Genomic DNA, 9,685 nt, shown 5'->3' on the forward strand with positions numbered 1-9,685 from the left:
AGGCATGGAAATGGATGCGAACCATGTACCTCATGCGTACCTCGAGGGGCAAAACAAAGACCAGCCCCACGCCAGCGCCCTTCTTCATCAGCGATCTATCGAAGTACATGTCTAGTACTCTTGGTCAGATGGCTGTTGGTGGCATTTGGATCTCGGTCCATTCTACGATGAAATCGGCCAGCACTTGGGACTTGATGGCCATCCAAGGGGCATACAAAATGCCCAGACCCATCAGCTCGAGTTCCCACTTCATGGTTCTTCCTGTGGCATCCTAGTTTTGGATGACCTCATCGAGAGAGAAGGACGTCACGACCATCACCGAGTGCGACTTGAAGTAGTGACACAACTTTCTCTTGGCAATAAGGATGGTGTACAGGAGTTTCTAGATTTAGGGGTAGCGAGTCTTGGAATTGGACAAGACATCGCTAATGAAGTACACAGGACACTGTACTTTGAGGGCACCCCTCTTCTTCTGGCTCTACCACCAGGGCGGCGCTGACCACTTGCGTGGTGGCCACAATGTAGAGCAGAAGCGGTTTCTCGTCAGTCGGGGGGACTAGGATCAGGGCCTTTATCAGGAACTACTTGACCTTGTCAAGTGCCTCCTGGGCCTCGAGCATCCATTCGAAATGGTCAGCTTTCTTCAGAAGCTAATAGAGGGGGAGACCTCGTTCATCGAGGCACTAGATAAAGCGGCTGAGCATGGTGAGGCACCCTTTAACTCATGTACCCCCTTTATGTTCTGAATCAGGCCCATCCTCGTGATGGCCGAGATCTTCTCTAGGTTGGCTTCGATGCCATGTTTGGAGACGATAAAATCCAGCAGCATACCCCTCAGGACCTCGAAAACACATTTCTCGGGGTTGAGTTTAATGTCGTTTGCTCAGAGTTTTCACGAAGGTCTGCTCTAGGTTGGCTATGAGCTGGTCAACCCGTTTGGACTTAACCACGATGTCGTCCACGTAGGCCTCAACGGTTTGCCCGATGAGGTCCCCGAAACACTTGAGCATACAATGCTAACATGTAGCCCCCATGTTTTTAGACTGAACGACATTGTGACATAGCAGACCGAACAACATTTTCAGACGTAGAATGCGCATCAAGGAAACAAAGGGTTTCACATCCTAAGGTCAAGGAAATGGATCCTTTGGACATGCTTTGTTGAGACCCATGTAGTCAACACACATTCTCTATTTCCCACTCTTTTTTCTTATAAAATGGGATTAGCTAACCACTCAGGATGATACACCTCCTTGATGAATCTAGCCGCCGAAAGCTTCGCAATCTCCTCGCTGATGTCCCTATGTTTCTCCTCGTTGAAGCAACGCAGGCGCTGTTTTACTGGCTTAGAGCATGGCCTAATCTTCAAGGCATGCTCGGTGACTTCTCTCAGAATGCTTGGCATATCCAAGGGTCTATACGCAAAGATGTCTCTATTGGCGCGGAGGAAGTCGACGAGCACGCTTTCCTATTTGGAGGAAAGCATGGTGCCGATGCGCACCACTTTGCCTTCAGAGCCGTTAGGGTCTATGAGGACCTCCTTGGCGCCCTCCAGAGGCTCAAAAGACCTGGCCGACCACTTGGGGTCGGGTGCTTCTTCGACGATCTCCTCCTTGATGGCCATGAGCTCTTTGGAGGCGACAATCGCTGTGGCGTGTCCGTAGCACTAGACCTCGCACTCATAGGCGCGCTGGAAGGAGGTGCCAATGGTGATGACACTGCATGGACCCAGCATCTTCAACTTTAGATAGGTGTAGTTGGGGACTGCTATGAACTTCGTGTAGCATGGACATCCTAGGATGGCATGGTAGGTCCTGTGGAAATCAACCACCTCGAAGGTAAGGGTATCCATCCTGTAATTGGTCAGATTCCCGAAGGTGATGGGCAGATCGATCTACTCGAGCGGCATGGCCTGCTTTCCAGGCACGATGCTGTGGAAAGGTGCCCCGATCGATGCCCATGGCGTCGACCATCTCAGCGTACATGATGTTGAGCTCGCTACCTCCATCCATTAGTACCTTGGTGAGCCGCTTTGTGCCGACGATCGGGTCGACCATGAGCGGGTATCTTCCTGGCTATAGAACGCTTTCTGGGTGGTCGGTCCGATCAAAGGTGATTGCGGACTCCGAGCATCGGAGGAAGGAAGGCACGGCTGGCTCGGCCGTATGGACTTCATGGCACGCAAGCTTCTGGCGGCGCTTGGAGTCGTAGGCCACCGACCCTCCGAAGATCATGAGGTAGCCATCTGGTGTCGGAAAGCCATCGTCCTTCCCCTCGGTGTCGTCTGCCACCGGTTTGGGCTCCTTCCTATGCTCCCCCTTGCTAGAGCCACTATATAGGAACCGCTTCATGAGGGCATAGTCCTTGTATAGGTGCTTGACGAGGAAGGCATGGTTCGGGCATGGCCCTTCGAGCAGCTTCTAGAAGTGGTCTGGGGTACCCTCGACGGGTTTCCAACCCCCCTTGCGATCGGCAGTGGCCACGAGCAAACCCTCACGTCACTACTTGTTCTTTTTCTTGTTAGAGCGGTTGGAGACGCCTTCGTCGGTGTCCTTGTCCCGCTTTGCCTTGCCCTTGGGGCGGTCAAAAATCGCTCTGACTGCCTCCTCGCCCGAGGCATGGCTGGTGGCGATGTCGAGGAGCTCCTTAGTGGTTCATGGGCCCTTGCATCCCATCTTGTGAACAAGGGACTCGCAGGTGGTCCGGACAAGAAGGCTCCTATAACGTCGGCGTCGGTGATGTCGTGCAGCTCGTTGCACTACCGGGAGAAGCGCCGGATGTACTCACGAAGAGTTTCCCTAGACTTTTGTCAGCAGTTTTTTAGATCCCATGGGTTTCCAGGACACGCGTAGGTGCCCTAGAAGTTTCCCACGAAAATCTCCTTTAGGTCTGCCCAACTTTGAATCCGGTTGGGCGAAAGGTGCTCCAACTATGTTGCGGATAATGAAACTGTCATTATCCGCTCCACCGGCTTGGCAAGCAAGCCGGTAATCCTCGAGCCACAGTCTGGGGTTTGTTTCCCCAGAGTATTTTAGGATGTTGGTCGGCGGTCGGTACCGTGGTGGGAAGGCGGCATTGAGGATGTGTCGGCCAAAGGCCTGAGGTCCCAGCAAGTCGGGGCTTAGGCTCCGGTCCTCGCCGCTGTCGTAGCGTCCGCCGCGACAAGGGTGATAGCCGCGACTGGCTTCCTCTCTCTTGCCGCTTCGTCCACGCCTACGGGCATCCAGGGTGTTACGTGCATCATGGTGGAGGCCGAGACGCTCATGCACTGGGGCCACGACACCCCCCCTGCCGGCACGTGGCGCCTGGTGGACAGCGAGCTTTCCGCCTGCTGCACCGCCGCGCGCTCGAGCAGCGTGCGGATCTCGCGATGGGCCCGATGATCCTCGGGTGTCGTGGGCTCCAGAAGCCCTTGGTGCAAGGCCGCGGCGGCGGCGATGTGAAGATCAGCACTTTATTTTTGAAGTTTTACAAATGTGCATCGCAGTGTCTTACATGATTTGACATTTTGACATAAGTTTTGCTTTGGTGGCATGTCTAATTCATCTAATCTCCTCCCAAACATATCCAAAACGTTCATTATTGTAGGACAATGCATAGGTAATAATTGTATGCACCATAAACCAATTAAGGTCATCTTCTTTGCCATTTCCTCAAATTCACTTACTATTTCACAGGTTTGTAATCCATCATCTTGAGCAAAGTGGTCATAAATCCAATCTGGAAAATACATTTTACTGGAGTTCTCATCCATCGATTCGACATTTTTCCGGCCTCCGACCATCTCCAGCAACATCATTCCATAACCATAAACATCTGACTTGTTGAGACAACTCCAAAAGTCGAATAGAGAACTTCAGGGGCAATAAAGCCAATAGTTCCTCTAGGATAAGTCATTGAAAGCTTACTCTCTTTTGTGCCGCACAATTTGGCGAGACCAAAGTCTGCAATCTTTGGGCAGAAATCTTTGTCTAGGAGGATGTTTTGAGGCTTGATGTCAAAATGACCAATTCGTGTGTTGCAACTATGGTGCAAGTTTTCTAGCCCACGGGCAATACCAATTGCAATTTTATACAGTTTGTCCCATCCTAAAGTTCCTTTGGGGTTCTCTGAATAAATATACTTATCTAAAGAACCATTTGGCATGTATTCATATATAAGAGCTCGTTTTGAACCTTCCAAACAAAATCCATGCAAGCTAACAATGTTAACATGGGATGTTCTGCTAATGTTCATGACTTCATTCATAAAGTCCTCTCCATTTCCTTTGGAGAGATGCAATAATTTAACAGCTACAAGATGACCATTGTCTAGCCTTCCACTGAAAACTGTACCATAACTACCTTTTCCAAGCTTATCACGAAGGAAATATGTCATCTTTATAACATCTGAGTAATCATATCTTTTTGGAGTAAGGGATCCATGCAATGTAACCAAGTCTTCAATGTTTCTCTCCATGGTGTTGGTACCAAGAAGCCATAGTTTGTGATCCTTCCCACGCCATATCAATGCATAAGTAGAAATGCCACATGCAAAAATCAAGAATGTAGCTGCTAACAAGAACCCTGAGATTGAAGAGAGTGTTATTTTGGATTTGGAAGCACAACAATGCCATTTTAGGTACTAAAGGGCACAATAATTAAGTAGTTAAATATAAAGGGAGATTGATTCTCAAAGAACAAAAAAAGGAGATTGGAATGCTTTATTTTTCGTAGGGTGTATCGAAGAATGGGCACTCGTCTCTAGTCCTCGTTGGAGCACCTATGAAAGGCTGTTCTCCATAGTGATCCTCACAAGAATCAAGCGCTCTCTACGAGTAGTCCATTCTCTAGTATGAATCCGCAAACTCCAAACCGAGCACAACATGTCTCTAATCTTACACAAGCACCTCCAAAGAAGATCAGAAAAAAGAATCACCACTAAAAGCTATCTAGGTGTTGCATACCATGAACGAGAGTAACAAGACAAAGACCTTATTTAACCTAATCTAACATCAAGAAATGGATGGATGGACACAATGCAAGCTTCTCTCTACCGGTGCTGGTTCTAGGAATGGAGCAAAGAGGCTACTATGTAACAATACATTAAACAACTTACTAATTTTAAAGTTCAAACAAACTAAATGATATCATAGGCGTGGTAAACAACACAACAAACAATATAAATTATTTTGGGTGACAAGTGCCAAGAAGAGAGACATGTACTTATATTTCTTGGCTGTCTTTGTAAATCGGTTTTGAGAGGCACTTATTTCTTGGTTGTCTTTGTAAATAAAGCGATTGACTATAAAAATCACCATGTGTTTTTAGAGACAGGTACAATTTGTGATTGCCTTTGTAAATCAAACTAGTTGTCTTCTAAAATTAGTTTTGTAATAGTGTACTTACCTTTATGTTGTGTTTTTGTCATTGTAAAAACTTATTCTTCTTAATGTGATTATGTTCAACACCTGCTAAAACCAAAGATTTGAACTAAAGCTCCCAAGGAAACTGAGGTTTCTTTCAAGCACAGTATTCGCACCTCATGTGCTAATTGATTTTTGGCATACCTATGATTATCTTCCTGGCCGTACTGTCGATACCTGCATGGGCATAAGTTTTATTACTAACTAGACTTCTGTATTGATTACTCAAGAAAAGCTGATGTATTGCACTCCATTCGTTCCAAATTGTACGCCATTTTGACTTTTCTAAGTACGTAGCTTTTATTATGCGTTTAGATATAAATTATATCTACAATAACCAATTTAAAATAAAGGGAGTATAATTGTATCAGACAACATTTCTAGCTTTAATAATTTCAAACAAATCTCTCAACAACCTGTGCTGACTACTCACTTGGTTCCAAAATTTAGAGCTGACGTTTACAATATTAAATTGGTTTTATTACATTGTTATTAGTGATATTTTGTTAGTGTATTATCTTAGTATGGCAGATATTAATGTGTCTTTCTATAAAACTAGATTAAAGTTTGAGAAGTATGACTTAAAATGAAATTAAAATGACCTATATTTTAGACAGAGGACCCTAGGAGCGTTCGAAGAAAAACTACACAGCACTAACTTTTCTAACCTTGAGACGTGGTCTCGTGGCGGCAGAAGCACTGGAACGATTGTTGGACGAGCCTGCACTCTGCTCCGCTCCGTCGTCTGCACGCAGCGCAGTCGCCCGCCGCCGTCCACTCCAAGAGGAACCCATCGCTGATCAATCCCTCGTAGCGATCAGGAACCGGCTCCATTCCGTCATGGGACTCGCGCACCGGCACGCTGACAAAGCTGCAGTTTGCCGGAACACCGCCCGTCCACCCGTCGCCGTCGGAGACGTAAGCTCCCATCGTGTGGTTAGCGCACGGCCGTGGCAACCGTATGCTAGGAGGAACCTCGCAGTTGTAGACGAAGGTGAGGTTCCTGTTGACGTCGCTGACCTTGAGCGGGAGGCGGGAGAGGCCGGAGGAGACGTTGAAGTCAGGGATGCTGCACGTCTCGTCGCCGGCGAAGGTGGAGGTGGCCTCGACGGACACCACGAGCGAGCTGTTGTCGTAGGATATGCCTTGGACGCGGTACGGGCGCTCCGTGAACGCCCTGTCGAGGTAGGCGCGGTGGCCATCGTTGCACGTGAGGCGGAGCGCTGGGAAACCGCAGTACGGCGGCTGCACGCCGCCGAGCGAGAACGGGTACGTGACGCTCAGGTCCCCGCATCTCGCCGGTGCGCAGCTTGCGGTGGTGTTGTCGACGGTGGCTCTTGCTACGTGGAGGAGCAAGGAAGCTAATGCGACTGTTAGCAGTTCCAAGGCCATCGAAGGACACGGAGGGACGGGGACCTGCTGCGGTGCTGCCTGTTGCTGGGCACAAATTGTCTTGGCAGTGTGCCTGTGCGAACCTGGACTGGCTTTGTCAGATTGTCTTTTTGTCAACCTAACTCCAAATTGGACAGTCTTCGACGACCAGTAAACGATATTCACATTTTTCTTACTGAATGAACGCGTGAAGCAGCGTTCTGCTACGACCGATTGATTACCGAGTTGTAAGTGTTGTCAGAGAAGGTTGATACTTAACGCTGGATCAGGATGCACCACACAATGTTACACTCCAAACAAATGAGTGTTCTACTATTCCAAAGCAGATGTGAAGTCTTTGAATCCACGCGTGGAATTTCTTCGACTGAAGAATATGATTATGAACGGTCGATAAAATGTTCTGAAAATATACGGTTAAGAGTTCAGACTCCGGGATACCAACGTAGGACGGAGCATCAGTTATGGTTGGGAATTCCGATTTTCCAACTAGAATAGCGAATCCGGGACTAAAGGCCTCCTTTAGTCCCGGTTGTGCAACCGGGACTGAAAATGAACCTTTAGTCCCTGTTGCTATCACCTACCGTGACTAAATAGACCCCTAGACCTTGCCCCGGGGCTGGCGCATTTAGTTCGAGTCGGTGTTTCCAATTGGTACTAAAGATGTCTTTTTTTCTTTTTCTTTTCTTTTTCTATTATGGTTTCTTTTCTTTTCGATTCAATTCTTTTTTTTTTGTTTCAATTAGCTTTTCAAATACGAATTCTACGCTGCTAATATACGTCCATATGTATAAGGTTCCGTTCAAGCATTATACATAAATAACACACTAAAATATATGAAACTATATATATACAAATATTTCAAAAGCTTGTATGTGCATGGAATATGTACATAAAGTAACAAAAAGCTTGTACTCATGTCCTTGAGATTTCATTCAATCATGGCTAGCAGATATTCTTCTTCCGTCATAGTGGTACACGCCACTAGGATTTATGACCTGTTCCATAAGAAATCCTGCTAATGCATCTTGAATTGCTTTGATTTGTTCACTTCATATGACCCTTTGCTTCGACCATTCATGCTTCAATTCGAATGAAAAAGGAAAAGTATGATGGATATATATATATCAACACAATGGTAATAAATAAATTGTGTATATTTTTACGTACTTCGAGGATCTCTTCGCTTGTTTTCATCGAGTACTGCATGAGGAACTCGCAAACGTAGTATCCACATAAGTTGTTCCCCAGTTCCTGCCGCAGACACCACTTTACCTGAAAAAGATTCATCGCCAACCAATGAAGCATGGTAATAAGGAACTCGTTTAATTTTGATCAACTACTTTAAGCTTTCTTCTTCTACATTTGCAAACTATCAAGTGAGTTTGAACTCAAATGGTGTTTAAATCTAAAAAATCCACCATTCTTTCAAATATAAAAAACCTTAAATTTCTCTATTTCTAAACCATAAAATGAGACAATGAAAGGTGCATACTAGTTTTGATGAACTACTATAAACTTACTTCATCTATATATGCAAACTATCAAGTGATTTCAAGCTCAAATGACATATAAATAAAAAAAATCCACCATTATTCCTAATCTAAAAAAGCACAAATTTCTCTATTTCTAGACAACGAAATGAGCCATACTAGTGATGAAACATGAGAGGATAAAGTTGCTAACCTTTAGAACTGAGGAATGGATGGATGAATCAAATAAAGTCTTGAAATGGCCAGAGACGAGCAAGAAACAGAGAGCTTCAAATGGCCCGGGCTGGGTGAGGAGGAAGGAGAAAGTATATAGCCCGAGACCTGTAGTCCCGGTTTGAGGTTCAAACCGGACTACAGGTCGAATTCTAGTCCCTGTTGGAGCCTCAAACCAGGATTAAAGATTTAATCACGGCTAGTAGCTCCAACCGGGACTAGAGGGTGACGTTTAGTCCTGGTTTGAGCCATCAACTGGGACTAGAGGTCCTCTTCTGCAAAAGCCTACGGCTCTAGCTATTGGGCAGGGGACTTTAGTCCCGGTTGGTGGCTCCAACCGAGATTAATCCTACCTTTAGTCTCGGGTCCAAATATGGTTGAGACTAAAGCCAAAAACAGATGCAAACCGAAAGTCTGTTCTCTAGTAGTAGGCCGAGGGGAGGGCCTTGAGCTAGGCTTGTGGTCTTGAACGATGACAACCAGATTCTGTTTTACAACGAAACCCAGCTATTCAGAGAACATTAGGGATACAACAACAAAAATAAGGATTTACAAAGAAGCTAAAATACACATCTACATTATTTTTTAGAAATTACACTACCATACTAACAAGTAAAAGTTGGGCCGTATGCGCATAATTCTGAGACGGAATATTCATGGGCTTCAAGCCCGCACGAGCTACACAAGTTAAGGCTCGGCAGTCCGGCTTTGCACCTCAAGACCCAAACAATACGTACATTCCCCTCATATTTGGGTCGAATTTGAATAGGCCTCTCATCTAGAGGTTCCTCTGCCCGAGCGTCGACGGCGGCGGGGTCGTATCACGGTGGTGCAGCAGCTGCCGATGTCGCTAGTGATATTGGAGCCGGTGAGCATGCTCATGGAAAGGGAATATATTCAAACATGAGCTTTGACTATGGACAACTCATAAAAGGTTCAACACTACATACTCCGTCCGTCAACATTAGCAAGCCACCTCACTTTGATGGAACAAGATACACCGATTGGTCCTACAAGATGAAGATGCATCTCATTGCCGCAAGACTTTGGGAAGTTGTGGATGTTGGTGTGATGATTCCTACCGATTAAGATAGAGAGATAACTCTGGAAGAAGTGCACAACCTCCATCAAAATGCACAAGCCGTAGCATTGCTTGTGTCAAGCCTAGCTCCGGATGAGTTTAGAA

At 46.2% G+C, this 9,685-nt stretch overlaps 1 pseudogene; it reads right to left on the minus strand.

Moving 5' to 3' along the window:
• Positions 1-3,454: 3,454 nt before the first annotated feature.
• Positions 3,455-6,796, minus strand: LOC136460327 (LEAF RUST 10 DISEASE-RESISTANCE LOCUS RECEPTOR-LIKE PROTEIN KINASE-like 2.5; annotated as a pseudogene).
• Between the last annotated feature and the right edge of the window lie 2,889 nt (positions 6,797-9,685).

The sequence above is a fragment of the Miscanthus floridulus genome, chromosome 6 (assembly GCF_019320115.1).
Source record: "Miscanthus floridulus cultivar M001 chromosome 6, ASM1932011v1, whole genome shotgun sequence".
In the NCBI taxonomy this organism is placed as follows: Eukaryota; Viridiplantae; Streptophyta; class Magnoliopsida; order Poales; family Poaceae; genus Miscanthus; species Miscanthus floridulus.